This window comes from Benincasa hispida, chromosome 6 (assembly GCF_027475165.1).
Source record: "Benincasa hispida cultivar pf3 chromosome 6, pf3_genome.v1.1, whole genome shotgun sequence".
NCBI classification, from domain to species: Eukaryota; Viridiplantae; Streptophyta; class Magnoliopsida; order Cucurbitales; family Cucurbitaceae; genus Benincasa; species Benincasa hispida.
In genome coordinates, this window is record NC_143483.1 from 26,086,646 (window position 1) to 26,103,765 (window position 17,120).

Consider the following 17,120-nt stretch of genomic DNA (forward strand, 5'->3'; position numbering starts at 1 on the left):
TAACTTAACCTTGCTCTCCAAGTCACTTCTTGTCAACACATATCCCAACTTATGGCCGCGTGTTCCTCTTGACTGCATGGTAATATCCTTCGCTTGACTCTTCCTTGTGCCCATACCAACCTCAAGACCATCACATGTTCCCCTTTTGCCATACACTCATTCCCATGCATGGCTCTCCCTTGGCGCATAGCTCACTCAACATCCAACCTCCCTTAGCCTCACTTGATCGCATAACTTTGTCTTAGCTGCTTGGCCCTACTTGATCGTATCCACCCTTGGCCATAGCATACCTCTAAGCCAACACCTAGCCACCAACTGGCCGCACACTTCTTTTCAATGCTTAGTCCTAAAGTTGGTGCATGGCCTTCCTCTACGCACACCACGGCTAGCTAACACATTAGCCTCCTCAGTTAGGCTTATTCTTGCTGCATGTCAACTCTCCTATCCTCAACATGCTTGACCAACACATGGACTTAGTACAAGGCCCTCGACCATCGCATATCATCCTTGGTCGCATGCTCCTCTTGTCCAATGCATTCCTTGGCCTTCCTAGCCCGCAATGCCTAGCCTCATGCCAATGCCTAGGCAACATATCCCTACCTTGCCTTGCCACATGCACCATTTGTTCAACAACTTCTCAAGGCCCTTGATCAATGCATGTTTATGCCAATGCATGGCAATCATACTTGGCTAACAATAGCCTTACATAACCTCTAAATGACGAGGTCATTGCCTAAGACAACATCCACACCTATTCCCATACTTAGCCAAATTTTTGTCTCCTAAAACCTCACTTAACTACAACTTATGTTTTAGCCTTTAAGGTTTAGTTTTCAACACTTAAAGCATTTTCCTTCTCTTTATCCTTGTTCAAGCTTCCTTATTAACCAAGTTCTAATTAATTCACTTAGGTGAAATTTCAGGAGTTTACATTTACCACTTCCTTAAAAAAAAGTTCGTCCTTGAAATTTGATGAATACGTATGTACAGAACCAAACAAAAAATTTTTATTTAATAACAAAGTTTTGATTACAAGATTTGTTCCTACATTACTCTTCTGGAGTTTTGCCCTTAAGTTTTCCAGCATCGGGTATCTTCTGATCCCGGGTAAAGGTATATAGTCTCCCTTGTGGTCGATGTTGCTCACTGGCCTCATTTTTCTTAGTTCTACCAACACGTCCTCCTCCTAAACCTAAGGGTTTTATTCCTTCATTAACAGTTTGTGATACGTTTCCTCCTTCATGACTCATTACTTGGGGACATTCACGATTAAAATGTCCTAGTTGTCCACACTTATAACAAGTGTGTACTTGCTCTGGACATCTTCCCCAATGATACTTATTACAGGTTGAACACCTGGGTCTTTGATTAGCATTAGCCACCGATTCTTTTAATTGATCCAGGTAGGGTTATCCAAATGATTTCCTTAATTGACTCGCACCTCTAGAGCTTGATCCTGATTTTAGGGTTCCCTTTCACTTAAACAAACCTTTATTTCCCATTCCATGAGTAAAATTTTTACTTTCTTCTTTATTCTACTTATTCACCGACGGACTACCTTCCAGCCCTTGTTCCTCCACCGACATACTTCTTTCAACTCTCATTGCCGCTTTGACCAACTTCGAAAACTCGGAGTTTTGATCTCCTTCCTCAATCCGGCTTCAAATCTCTTACAACGTTCTCTCTTGTCCTCAATAATATTCAGAGTATACCTCAAAAGCTCGGTGTACTTTAATTCATATTCTACTACAGTCATACTTCCTTGTTCAAGCTGTTGAAATCCATCTCGCTTCGTATCATGAAACAATCGAGGGTAAAATTTCTCATAGAAAGCTTCGTGAAATTCCTCCCAGGTAGGTTCACCCTTTCCTCTCCTCCTGTTTTCTACTACTTTCCACCAATCTTCTGCACGCTTTTGCAGTAAAAAGGTTGCAAGATTACCTTTTTGTCTTTGGGGCACCGCATTATTTTAAAACACTTCTCTATTTGATTAATCCACACCTCGACATCAGCAGGGTCCTTTGTTCCTTAAAAAACAGTAGCTCCTAATGACCTTAGACGTTCTATCTCATACTTCTTCTCGGGATCGAGTTGTATGGTTCCCAAGCTTTCATATAGTCGTTGAGCGAACCTATTTAACAATTATTCTTCATCCCTAACTCATTCTTGGGGATGACTAGATTCATTTTCACTCTCTTCTCCCGACCTACTAGTGTTGGGTTGGTTTCGGTGTTTCTCACTTCTCAGCATAGTTATCTACAAAATAGCCAAATACTGGTTAAATAAAAAGTCTACCAGTCTCAAATACTCATTACACATTAGTTACAGAAGATTTCTATTATTTATTCACAAGATCGATTATTTACAATTCTAGGTCTATTCAAAATAACTACACTATTTACATCCTTCCTCAACTTCTCAATTCCTTTTTCCTAGTACTTCTAGTCCCTAATAGTTAATCTCCAGAAAACCACTTCTTTAGTAGGTTTTTCCGCTTCCCTCCAAGGATACTCTCCTTAAGCATGTCCGGGTTGCTAGCAGAATAGGCAGAATTTACGAGAATCTTCAACACAAACCTCACATGAAGATTTGCCGTCAAATTCTATTATTATTCTATGTAGAATGTCAGTTCCGGTACTCCGAATAGAGCCTATCGATTGACCAGAACTTCTCGATGTATGGGTTCTCTTTGTCTCTCTATCGTACGTCATCTCCGGCATAAATCTTTTAGTCTTGTTGTCTATAGGTGCAACTAGTTGTAATTGGTTCTCCCTTAAAGCCTGTTATTATCTTTTTCTATTTTTCCGCTGATAGTACACAAAATTTTTCCTGATGTGGTTATGTTTACTACAACCAAAACTAATGTCAGTCCCCATCAAGCATGAACCTTTATGATTATTTCCACACTTCAGACATCCAAGTTCTTTATTGGATTCCAATAAATTTGTTTCCAGGTTGATGATATGATGTCCCAAGTCAATATCTAGGTAAGGACTATTTATCTCAATGTTTCCTCTACTTCTTCAAGAGTCAGTGTTGCAGGTAGCATCACTCGTTCTGGATTCCTGCCACCACCAGGGTCTGCTACTCAGATACATTTCCTACATTGAAAGTCATTTTCGACTTGCGTTATTGATGAATTAAATAGGAAAAATAAAAATTGGTATGCATTGCGATGATGGGTGCATCTTGTGATAACACGATACATTTTGTGTCCATCCAACTCAACTGCATTGCGTTGAGGGGTGTGTTGCGCTCGTATGTATTTTTTGCCCGTCCTTACCGACAACGCACTACGTTGAGGTAGTGTTGCGCCAGTAGAAATACCGTGCGCCCGCCCTCCAGAAATGCACTGAGTGGAGGGGTGTGTTGCGATGATACATGCATTGTTGCCCGTCCTCTGCAAATATGCATTTGCGTTAACGAAAACATGATGTTGACTTGTAATCTTGCACCCATCTGAATCAAATACAAAAGATAATTCCATTCATTAATTTCTATGTATAGAAGCTTTTACTTAATTCTTTGTACATGCTCAAATTTTGTATTGCGTTATTTATAATTCTTTGTATTTGGTTAATTTTTAAATACAACTGTGTAACAATTCTTTCTGTATGTGTTAGCCTCTTCTTTATCATCCTTTGTCAATTATTGCGATGTTCTTTATTTTTATTTTGCGTTATTCATTGCGCTGCCATGATGAATTATATGCATACCTTAGAAACATTTCCCACACTGCGTATTTTCTGACTAACACTTAGATAACTCGTAGCAATAGCACTGCTTTACCTTTTATCCTTCAAGACTCTGCTCAAACCTTCTTTTCAAAATTTTGACTAAGTGTTTGTCTATTCTATCCAAAACAACGCAATGAGGACCTTGCGCATCTCTAAATTTGGGGGTGGGGAAGGTCTGAGCATATGTGATCAAGTGGATGTGGTCATTAGTAAATACGTTCATTATCAAAAAAAAAAAAATCATACAAACTTCAATGTCAGCGCAAGGGAAAAACAATCCCAACCTGATAAAGAGTTAAGTCGTGAAATGAACCTGCTCGTAGTTGGATGTTCACATGACACCTGTGGGAGTAAGCCAAAACGAAGGTGGGTTTCCAAGAATGATGCAATATGAAAAAAAATATATGAGAGAAAAAAAAAAAGAGTATAAGAGACAACTCCTCTGGCCAGCAAAAGTTAAACTTAGCTGAAAACTCAAGAGTTAAAGTTGAGATTGGCACACAACCGTAGTTGGATGTTCATATGACACCTGTGGGAACAAGCCAAAACGAAGGGTGTAACCATGATCAACAGTCTCTAATTAAAATGACGCAACCTGACCACCATATTCAAAGTCATACCAAGTTGTTTTTGCAAGAAGAGGTAAACATTCTTTTTAAAACGAGAAAGGAATTTTTTAGTAAAGATTTGTTGTATAGAAGAATAAAATAGAGCATGTTTATGAATTATTAAGGATAAAAAAAATTGCGTTGTTAAGTAATATTGCCTAGGGTGAGCATTCAGAGCAATCAATCGATGAAAAATTTAGGATTAGAACTGAACAATATTGCCTTAGTAGAAGATATGCTTGAGGACAAGCATATATATAAATTTGGGGTGTGATAATTTGAAGAAATACAAGTTATTTATACTGTTTTATTTAGATATTGTGGCTAAAAGAAAGAAAAGTTGCGTCGATAGTATAGAAATTGGCAAAAAAATGCGAGAATTATAAATTGTCGTCAATACACCCACTAACACCATTGCAATGGTAGAATATAATGTTTCAGTTTTAGTTTTGCAGAAAATCAGTCACCGCATGTGTTAATGGCTCAAAGATAGAAGAAACAACGCATCTACGTCGCATTGCGCCCATCATTCAGGAATGAAGAGATGGTCAATGCAATGATGGCGCATGTGACAATTGATCAAGAACTTAGTGATCAATGCAATTTCAACCGCATGCGGTAATAAAAAATAACACCGCATGCGGAGATGGATCGAAGATGTAAAGAGCAACGTAATTGCGGAGAATTCTGAGACATGTACAGCTTTCAGTTGTGCATTTCTGACGGGTTGATTGCGTAACAGATGGAATATTCACTCCACCATTTCAGGTACTACCTTAACCATAAAGTGGGGACCACAATGCAAAGAGTCAAGCTTCGCCTATAAATAGTTTCTGCAATTTCATTGAAAGATATACTTGAATACATAGAGACGTGCATATACTGATCTGAGAGAGAGACTGGCCTAAAGCGATTTCCATAGTAGATCTGGGATAATTATGAGACAAGGCTAAGAGGTGAGTATCCGGGCAAAGATCCTTCCAATCCCCGTCGTTGAAGCTCTGTACGAAGGTCACTTCTATCGGGAAGGCAAGCCTGAGAAGGAAGCCCTCCTCTCCATTACTTTCACACGCTGGTAAGCAAAACCTCCGTCCAGGATCTATGTCAAGACGTTAACACTTTTCTGTATTTGTTTCTAATCTCTTTTTCATCATTTGTATTCATCTTCTTAATCTTTCATTCACACCATGTATCGAACACTTAATTTTAGTATTAAATGTTATGATCATTTCCATTGTCATCTCTCTGTCTATTTCCGTTCATCTATAATCCATTTTCTCCATGATGTTTTCCTAATTCCCTAGGTAATTAGCAAGAATTAAGCAAGTAAATTAATTTGTGTTTAGGAAATAATTAAGTTTAGCTCAAGCATGCTCGAAGGCATCTTCACCTGTGAGAGCAGAAGTGAAAATGTTATTCCACCTATCGAGAGAGGGTTGGAAGAATGTGTTAACTAAAGCGAGAAGTACTTCCAAAGATGGAAGTAACTTTGCATTCGTCACGTTCATCCCTGTTTCACCATAGAGATATGGGAACGCGGCCGATCACCGAGAGGTGTATGCCAAAGGAAAGCGGAACCTCAGTTACATCTTTAACGCAATTGAAAAACTTGCGTTGTCTTTACTAATTACTCTTTCTATTTCTGATTCATCCATAAAGACTTGCCATCACATACCTCGATCCTTTGTATAACTTCACAGTCAGTCTCGAACTCAGTATCATGTATCTTGTATCTTGTATCATCTTAGTTTAGGATTTTATTTTATCAACGCAACTTTATTTTATCAATGCAATTTTATTTCATCGCACTTTAGATTCCTGTATAAACCCAATTCTTTATTAATTGTAAAAATCGGTCGCATGTATCACAAAAGTAACGCATTAATGAAAACAATCTTTGTGTTCGATCTCGGATTATTCTGAGAAACTTGCGTTGGAATTATACTTGGTTTCAACGCAAAGAAACTTGTGACACGCATTACTCTATCGCATACTACAAGCATATCATTAACAACGCATATTTAGAAGTAGTATCACATAAAGAATAAAGATATAAAATATCGTTACAAGTTTATGGCGTCGTTGCCGGGGACATGGACTTGTTCATTCATTCACATTCACATTCATATTTGTCCACATGCTTAAAGATATAAATTTAGTGTATGCGATCAGCTGGGTCTCTTATCTTCCAATGTCGATTCCTCTCTTCTCATAACTCCAACTCAAATGGCAGCCTAGAGTCTCCTTCTACACTCCCCTCTAAACACTTTCACACTGAATTCACTCAATTTGCACAAGTAGATTGTGAAATATAAGCCTCTCAAGTTGCCTTATTTATAGGCGTCCAAAGGCCACCAAATTTTGACACCTCCACCTTACTTACATGTCTAGATGCCCTTCCCTTGTGTTGCCAACAACACCCTCCTCCCCCCCCCCTTAAAACTTCTTCCTTGAAGTGTCTTCTTCTCCTCAGGCCAACGCATGTCCCTCACTTTGCATGTCTTCTCATGCTTCCACCTCACCTTGGTTCAAGCCCAAAACTCCCTTGGCCAGCCACTTGTCCGGATGAGTTGTTAACTTAACCTTGCTCTCCAAGTTAGGGTTGGCAATGGGGTCGGGACGGGGGCAGGGATTACCCATTTTTTTAATTAAAATTTGATTAAAATTTGGGCTTGATTTTTGGGCTTAAATTTAGAAATATTTATATTGGGTTCCACAACACTATAAGTCTATACATTATAAACATACATATAAATAAGTTATTTTATATATTATAAATATATATTTATAAAATATTAAAAATATAAATATATTAAATCGGGGTCGGGGATTAATCGGGTTCGAGGTTAGGGTCGGGTGCGGGGGCGGGGTGGGGATACCGTTCTCGTCCCCGGGACGATGCCCCAAAAAATATTCTCGATTTGACCCCATCCCCGGTCAAACCAGGGATTCCCCACCCCGCGGGGAATTTTGCCAACCCTACTCCAAGTCACTCATTGTCAACACATATCCCAACCTATGACCACATGTTCCTCTTGACCACATGGCAATATCCTTCTCTTGACTCTTCCTTGCGCCCACACCAACCTCAAAACCATCGCATATTCCCCTTTTGCTGCACACTTCTTCTCATGCATGGCTCTTCCTTGGCACATAGTTGCCCAACATCCAACCTCCCTTAGCCTCACTTGATCGTATAACTTTGTCTTGGTCACTTGCCCCTACTTGATCACATCAACCCTTGGCCATTGCATACCTCTACGCCAACACCTAACCATTAATTGGTCGTACTCTTATTTTCAACTCCTATTCCTAAAGTTGGTGTATGGCCTTCCTCTACGTGCACCACAGCTAGCCAATGCACGGCAAGCATACTCGACCAACCCTAGCCTTATAGAACCTCTAAATGACAAGGTTATCACCTAAGACAACATCCACACCTATTCCCATACTTAACCAAATTTTTGTTTCCTAAAACCTCACTTAACTACAACTTATGTTTTAGCCTTTAAGGTCTAGTTTTCAACACTTAAAGCATTTTCCTCCTCTTTTATCCTTTTTCAAGCTTTCTTATTAACCAAGTTCAACCTAATTCACTTAGGTGAAATTTCAGGGGTTTACATATGCAGCAGAGACTGCAGTTCACATCTTAAATAATGTTCCATCGAAGAGCATTTCTGAAACACCTTTCAAGTTATGGAAGCGTAAACCGAGTTTACATTACTTTAGAATCTTGGGTTGCTCTAAACATGTATTAGTGAAAACTCCTAAGAAGTTAGAACCTCATTCAAGGTTATGCCAATTTGTTGGTTACCCTAAGGAAACGAGAGGTGGTTTATTCTATGACCCTCAAGAAAATAAGGTGTTTGTATCAATAAACACTACATTCTTTAAGGAAGACCACATGAGAGATCATAAACCACGTAGCAAATTAGTATTAAATGAAGGTACTGAAGAATCAACAAGAGTTGTTGATGCATTTGGTTCTTCATCAAGAGTTACTGAAGAGGCCAGCATTTCAGGCCAGTCTCGTCCTTCTCAATCATTGAGAGTATCTCGATGAAGTGGGAGGGTTATATCACAACCTGACTATTATTTAGGTTTAATTGAAACTTAGGTTATTATACCAGATGATGGCATTGAGGATCTATTGTCCTATAAACAGACAATGAATGACGTAGATAAGGACCAATGGGTCAAAGCCATGAATCTTGAAATAAAATCTATGTATTTCAATTTAGTATGAGAACTTGTAGATCTACCTGAAGGGGTTAAACCCATAGGGTGTAAATGGATCTATAAAAGAAAAATAGATGTAGTTGGGAAGGTACAAACTTTCAAAGCTAGACTTGTAGTAAAGGGTTATAGTTAGAGGGAAGGGGTGACTATGGGGAAACTTTTTTCCTTATTGTTATGCTTAAGTATATAAGAATTCTTTTATCCGTAGTCTCATATCATGACTATGAGATATGACAAATGGATGTCAAGACTGCTTTTCTGAATGACAATCTTGAAGATAACATCTTTATATCTCAGCCTAAGGGGTTCATAGCCCAAGGTTAGGAGCAAAAAGTTTGCAAGTTAAATTGATTCATTTATGGGTTGAAGCAAGCATCAAGATCTTAGAACATTAGATTTTATACTACGATAAAATCTTTTGGTGATGAACCTTGTGTCTAAAAGAAAATCATCAATGACTTTCTTAGTACTTCATGCGGATGATATCCTACTCATTAAGAATGTTGTAGGTTACCTTATTGATATTAAAAATTGGTTGGCAGCCCAATTCTAAATGAAATATTTGGGAGAAGTGCAGTATGTACTCGAGATCCAAATTATTAGAGATCGCAAGAACAGAACGTTGGCTTTGTCTCAAGAAACTTATATCGACAAAATGTTGCCTCGATATTTGATGCAGAACTCTAAGAAGGGTTTATTACCTTTCAGGCACGAAGTTCACTTGTCTAAGGAACAGTGTCCTAAGACACCTCAAGAAGTTGAAGATATGAGACGTATTCCCTATGCCTCAATTGTGGGCAGCTTAATGATGTTATATTTTGCATTAGGCCAAATATTTGTTATGTAGTGGGAATAGTTTATAGGTACCAATCCAATCCAAGGTTAGACCACTGGACTGTGATTAAGAATATCATCAACTATCTTAGGAGAACGAGGGGTTACAAGCTTGTTTATAGGTTTAAGGATTTGATCCTTACGGGATATATCGACTCTGATTTCCAAACTGACAAGGATCCTAGGAAATCCACGTCAGGAATAGTGTTCACCCTGAATAGGGGAGTTGTAATATGACATAGCATCAAGCAAGGATGCATTGCAGACTCCACTATGGAGGCTGAATATGTAGCTGCTTGTGGAGTAGCAAAGAAAGTAGTTTGACTTAGAAAGTTCCTAAGTGATTTAGAAGTGGTTCAGAACATGGACTTGCCTATCACCTTATATTATGACAACAATGAGGCAGTAGCCAACTTTAAAGAACCTCGCAGCCACAGACAAGGAAAACATATTGAGATAAAGTATCACCTAATACAGAAGATTGTGCAACGAGGAAATGTGATTATCACAAAGATCGCTTCATAACACAACATTGCTGATCTATTTATGAATGCTCTCTCGGCTAAAGTGTTTGAGAGTCATTTAGAGGATTTAGGTCTGCAAGACATGTACATTATATAATCTAGGGCAAGTGAAAGATGTGTAATGTGTACAAGGATGCCTTAATTTATTGTATTTATTTATCATCCCCCTTGTTTTGGATAGTGATATTATGTACATTCTACTAACTAGAATTTAATTCAAGTGGGAGTTTGTCGGGTTTTATGCCCTAAAACTCATAGATAGTAAATATAAATAATTGATCGTTATCAATAAAGAGTTATTGATGTTATTTCAATAAATGTTATCGATTGTGTTATATTCTATTTTGTCTTAATAATCCTAAATCTAATAAACTAACATCTTATATTGTCTTATGAGTCTTGAACTGTATGTGGAGACATACAGGGATCAATGTTCAAGATACAACCTAAAGGATCTAGAGTATAGAGACAAAGTTGGGTACCTTATCCTAGTCATACTATGGATACGACTCACTTTGTATTTGATACAAACGCAATGATCCAACACGTTCGTTAGTTGACATATGAGTGAAAGTATCCTATGTAATGAGTTTGCATAAGACCGGACCGCAAAATAATAACCATTAAGTATAACACCGTTAACTAGTTAGGTTTCTATTTCAATAGGATGACCTAGGCAACTTAGTCTTAATCTTGAGTGCATTATGACTCATGTTCATGAGGGATTGCCCTTTGATTTGTATGGGTGAAAGTGGCCAGTCTGCCGGTTTAATAAGACTACCATTTTGGGGATAAGACCAAGTGAGGTGCTGGGAACATAACAATACAAGATGAAGTTCACTCATTTTCGACTTTAGGGTAAGTGATGAGTGTTCCTTTAAGTGGTGTCCCGGAACTTGAACAAAGGACCCTACCCTTTCATTGGCTCGAAAGGGTTTCTATTTAATGGTTGGACCATAAACAGGTTGCTCATTAGAGGAGCACTGGTACTTAAGGATATAGAGGTAACCCAAGGGTAAAATAGTAATTTGACTCAGTTAGTGTTATGAACACTCGTGCAAGACTAACTTGTTGTTATTGGTCTATATCTATGGACACAGAAATATATCTGCAGTGAGAAGAGTACAACTGTAGGTATTTAGTGGAGTGAACCCACAATTAACGAATATTGATTAATTTGGTTAATGAGTTTAGTCAATTAATCTCATATCGTTGGAGTTTCTGATATGTAGGTCCACCAGGTCCCCTTGTTAGCTCACTAAAGGATATTAATGAGGAATGATTTGAATTGTTCAAATCAATTGAGGAAATTATATGTTAATGTGATTAATATATAACTAATTATAGATGTGTTCTATAATTCAAATTATGTTAGAGAGAAATATTTGAATGTGATTCAAATATTTAATTCATGTGAATTAGATTCATGAAGAATTAATTAATTATAAGGTTAGAGAGGTGGAAGCATATAACCATGTGATATTTATATATTAATTAATTACTTAACTATATATTAATTTAGATTTAATATGTGGCTATTTAATTAATGCGTTAATTAATTAAAATTAATTGAATAAGGGGTTATTTAATTAATTGGCATCAAAGGTGAAAAAGAAAATACTTGAAGAAGGGTTAAACCCTTCTCCATATAAATTCATCCTATTAGCCCATTTAGGGCGAACATTCTTTTGTGCAAAAAAGAAAAAGAAAAAAACTAACCTCTAAAATGATTCATCTTACTCTCTCTACAATCTTTCTACCTCTTCCTCTTCCAAGGGTTGGAGACCACTCATCCAACTCTTGGAATCTTAGATTATTCTTGTGGTGGTGTCGATGATCGTTGAGAAAACATTCGAGAAGTTTGGGAATCTACGAAGGTAAGAATTGTTCATCCCTCTGTTTCTCCTTTATAATGCATGCTAAGTATAATGTTTATCTCTTCTATTCTAGTATGCTTGTTGTCTTTTGTTTTCTTTTAAATTGGAAAACCGAATGTAAGGAGTCCTCACGCTTCCACTCGGGATTCGATCCCTTCAACCTCAGCCTAGACAGAATCGTCCTTAGACACAAGTCCCTTATAGATACATTTGTAACAAGTTTATTCTTTTATGATTATCAATCCTATTAAGCTGAATTAAAAGACTACTAAAAATATTGTAATCATAGGTTTAATGTGAATTAAATTTTAAACTATTTAAAAAATCATTTGTAACCTATGTTAGCATACAACTCTTTATTATAGATTTTAATTTCTAATTGCACTTAATTTATAACTGCTTTAAAGTGTAAATGAAACAAATTAAAACCTAAGATTGCATCTAATGACATATTTTGAAAAATTATAACATTTATAATTTACCTAAAATGGTGTCATGCATCATGCAATCCCATTTTTCATTATATACCATACATAACAATTATATACTATGGTAATGAAAAAAAAATAACATACATCCATACATTTGAAACCATATATTATAACATTTATAATATAAATGATGCATGGATATGTTATTAATGCATGCAACCATATATTATAACTATTATACTATATGATGCATGAACATGCTTAATTTAAAAAAACATGGAAGCTTATAATATAACGTTCATATTAAAATGATGCATGAAAATACATATCCTATGGTAGGATTTTCTCTATATGACATACATTATGAGACATATTAAAGAAAAAATAACCATACATCTAATGCATAATTAAAAAAGAACATTTTGGACCGGGATTGGCTTCCTGAGCCATTAATTAAATTAATATAACTTTTATATTAATTTAATTAATATAACTTGTAGATTAATTTAATTAATAAAAAAATTAAAATTACAATTATTACAAATAATAATTGAATAAAAGAAGAATTTTTGCCACTGAACCGCATGGTAGAAGCGAATCGTCGGTTTGAGCCTCTGGACCGCAAACCGCTTGCCAAACCGGTCTCCTCACCCACGTCATTATGTTCAGAGTGTTGTGATGCTATACCTTAGCGTCGCGATGCTATGAAAAAATCTTTCGCCGCCTTGCATTAGAGCGTCGCGGCACTAGGGTACAATACCGCGACGCTTCTGTACAGACAACCTTTGTAAAATGCGATTTTGCTCCCGATTTGCTCCGTTTTGGCTCCAAATTTCACCAAATCAACGTTAGAAAACTCCACAAACGACCTAGACTTTAAATTTATAGACTGGATAGCAATTATTATGCCCGAAATACAACAGGCCCTTACATACCGAACAAAAATTACAACAAAAATTCTAAAGGCAATCCCAAAAACATCCAAAAGTTGCAAACCCCACGTTCATCATACATAAATGCATAATTTAAAAAAAAATCCCATCATAGCTCTGAATTTAATTCCAAAAAAATAAAATTTGGGACTAAAAAACCGTGCTCTAGTACCAATGAAAAGATGTGTGAACACCCGACGCGAAAGCAGATCGTATCCCCAATTTTATTTTTACAAGTGATGGTGAGCGCAAGCGCACATGTCAAGTTATAATATAGTAAAACAGTCAAGAGATCGAGTATCGTCCTCTGAGGAATTGGTTTGACTCTTTTAGCTATTCAGAGAATCTTCTAATTTTATTTAGGGTACCAGACTGTGATGATAACCTAACTAATCTAATCCTAAAGAGAAAGAAAAGATAAAACTGGGGTGAATCTAGACAAAAACACGTTCTAGGGTATGATTTCGTTAAACGGATTAACCGAATTAATTACTTTGACTTTAGATTGACTCATGCAAATTATAGATTTAGGATCTTTTATCCAGGTATCATCTCTCGAGCTTAACCCTTTCTAATGACTAATCATCGACCCAAATCTCTTCTATTGCTTGATTAGCCATAGCATTAGGTTCCTTCGTCAACAATCTCTATTAATCTCCTATCACTCACGTGCATACTCGATTGATAGTTTAACATGCTAGATCCAACTTAACACCTTCTCTCTCGAGACAGACATTGAGTAAAGAACATTCAATTAGTGATCAGTTAATCAAAAGCATTAAGAACAAACATGTTTAAATAATTATGCATAAATTCAATTGAAGAAGCAACTAATTCAGTTTTCACAATACATAAAACTAAATCAACATCCTAGAAACACAAATCAGTCACTCATGGTTACAACACAAACATAGACCATTCATAAGGTTTCCAAAAATAAAGGATAAAAAATAAAAGAGGGAAGAAATTGTAAGCCGTGTTCTTGACTCTCGTCCTCGAATCTGGAATCGCAACCCAACGATCTCTTCAAATCTTCGATCCTTTGAAGCTTTGAGATGCCGCCTCTGTCCAGAATTACACTCCCCAGGGAGGCCTCACCGAAAAATTACTTTATGCTCTCAAAATAGCCCTAAAAGTGCCTCTATTGGCCTCCACGAATTTGTTCAACAATAAACTATTTATATAGACAACAGTCGCAACGTTGCAACACTCCAATATAGTGTTGCAATGCTGACGGTGAATCCACACCTTTTCTAGTCATAGCATTGCAAAGCTGCAAGCAGCGTTGCGACGTTACCTTGTTTCCATGAGCTCTCTGCCTCGCAGTGTTGCAACGCTTGTTCAACATTGCCCTGCCTCCGTTTCCGCATTTTCTTTCCTTTTTCTCCTTTAATCATTACCCTAGGTCAAAACTCTGACCTTCTTAGGGGTATTTTGGTCATTAATCTACCAAAATTGCTTTTTATCTTCCAATTGCTCGATTTCCTACAATCAAACTATGCATCAAAGATCTCAAATTAAGCATAAAACTAACTAAATTCTATGACCAGAAAACACACTTTTTGGATGCGTTTCGACAAGAACATACAAAAATTCAGAAGATGGAAATAAGGAACACTTTTAATTAAGCATGTTGTCTCCCTACTTCCCAATGTTCCTTTCTTCACCATAATAGCCTTCATCCATTCTCCATACCGAGAACATGTTAGATCATTTGTCTTCCGGTTATTAGTGCCTATGCACGCATTGTTAGACCAATAATACCACAATGATAACAAAAATAAAGCAAATTTTCATATATCACACCATGTCTCTTGAGCATCATTTACTTTGAACTTTAAACCCCTCTCGAGAGGAACCGTCACATCTGTTTGTACTTTTATCCTCATGCACGGGCCTGTTCAACTACTCCTACTCCTCATCAATCTCCATCGCTTCACCAATTGGGTTCTTGATCAGTATTATCATTTTACGTGACATACAACCAAATGGCAGGTTATGAATTTGGATCCATATAGTAGAATGAGTAAACTTTATAGTTTTGATATTTCCTGAATTTGTGATTGATTCTTTCAAGATGAGCCCGTTATCAAAAGCCCATGGTTCATTATTGATAACTCGTAGTTTATCTTGCATCGTTTTGAATTAGATAACAAATAGATTATCCTCTGCCATATCTATATGAGTCTACAAATGAACTCTCCTTAAACGAGCGTAGCACACATTTAAATGCCTACACGTTGGCACGTTTGGTTGATAGCAACTTTGCTGTAACACACAAATTCAACTTTGAATCCACGAAATATTCACTCTTGTCAACAACTAAAAGATTTTGTTCCTTTTTAGTAAGCGACAAACTTTCCCATTTTTTCTCTAAGTGTAAATCCCGAACCCTACTTTTCCTACATAAATGTGTTAATTAAAATGTTAAGTAGGTTTAAATATGAGTTAATGCTAATTGTAGGGAAGAGGTTAAAGAATAAGAAGAGTGAAGGAAGAAAATTCTAAGTGTTGGTGTGAATGGCCTCGGGTAGCACGGAGGTCGGTAGAAATTTGGCTAAGTGTAGAAGCCAAGTGTAGCCTTGTGATGAAGCTTGTGAAACATAGGTGCATGAAGTATGTGGTGTGCGACAGCCAAGGTTATGGAAGTTGAAGGTAGGTCACAAGGCTAAGTGTTGGCTGAGGGCTTGCTATGCACTAGCAAGGAGCATGTGATGATCAAGGCCTTGAGAGGTTAGTGAGCTAGTAGTTGCTTGCGGCAAAGCAAGGCCTTGGGCAATGAGCATGATGAGGTGATGGCATGATGGTAGACAAGTGTGGAAACCAAAGGGTAGCCATGCATTGATCATGGGCATGCACCAACCAAACTCAACTTAAGGTTAGTAGGTGTTGAGGTGCGCGACATGGTGCAAGGATGTGCACACAAAGGCCTTGAAGGCCTTAAGCGTTGGGAGGCTGTAAGCGTGCATATGTATGTGCTGGTAGCATTGGCACAAGGTACATGAGGCATATGCTGCTCGGTGAGCTATGCACTGAGGTTGGCAAGCGCCCATGGGTAGCATGATGAGGCTGAGACTATGTGAATCTCAAAACTAGGCTATGGCAAAGGAAGATTAGGCGTTGGACAAGAGGGCATGCAACTAAAAGGGGTAGCATGCGATGGTGAAGATTGTAGGTCTTGCATTGATGAGTGCCATTGACAAGAGTCTTGCATTAATATCCAAGGGAAGGCAATTAGCTTAATCACGGGTTAAGGTGGCCATCTGTCAAGTTCAGATGAGTTAATCCCATTTAAGAATGAGGTGGCAGCTTAATAAGCATGCAAACTCGAGTATAAAAAGAAAGACTGAATTCAGAAGCACGGTTTGAGCAATTTACTTGTGCTATTGCGATGATTCCAGATCCATCTGAAAGCTTGGCGAGTCTAGTTGATGAGGAAGAGCTGTCGGAAGGAAATTCCAAACGGATCGAGTTGGAAATTGAAGAAATTGCAAGAAGGTCAAACACTCGGGTGATTTTGGGCCAGTGGTAAAGATTTAAAGTTTCTAGTCAAACCACAAGGAACTCTAAGTTCAAATTTTAATGTAAAAATGTTAAAAAAAATTTGAAAAAGTTAGTAGAAGAAAATTTTTGGGGATAAGGTTTGTATAATAAGTTATTCGAATTATAAATTGAATCTAGAAATTTTTGAACAAGCAGGCAGCTGCTTGAAAGGAACAAACAGATAGCTCAAGATTGACGCATGGGTAAGGACTAACACCAACATGCATTAAGCTATGCGTTGAGCTGAGCGTGAGGCTTAGTATGCATGCATAAAAGTCTTAGACACCTAAGGGAAGGGCTATGCGATGATGGGCAGCAAGTGGAGCGCCTAGGATGTGCGATTGACGCAATGGTGGTATGCGTTGATGGTTGATTGCTGCATAGCCAAGACTTAA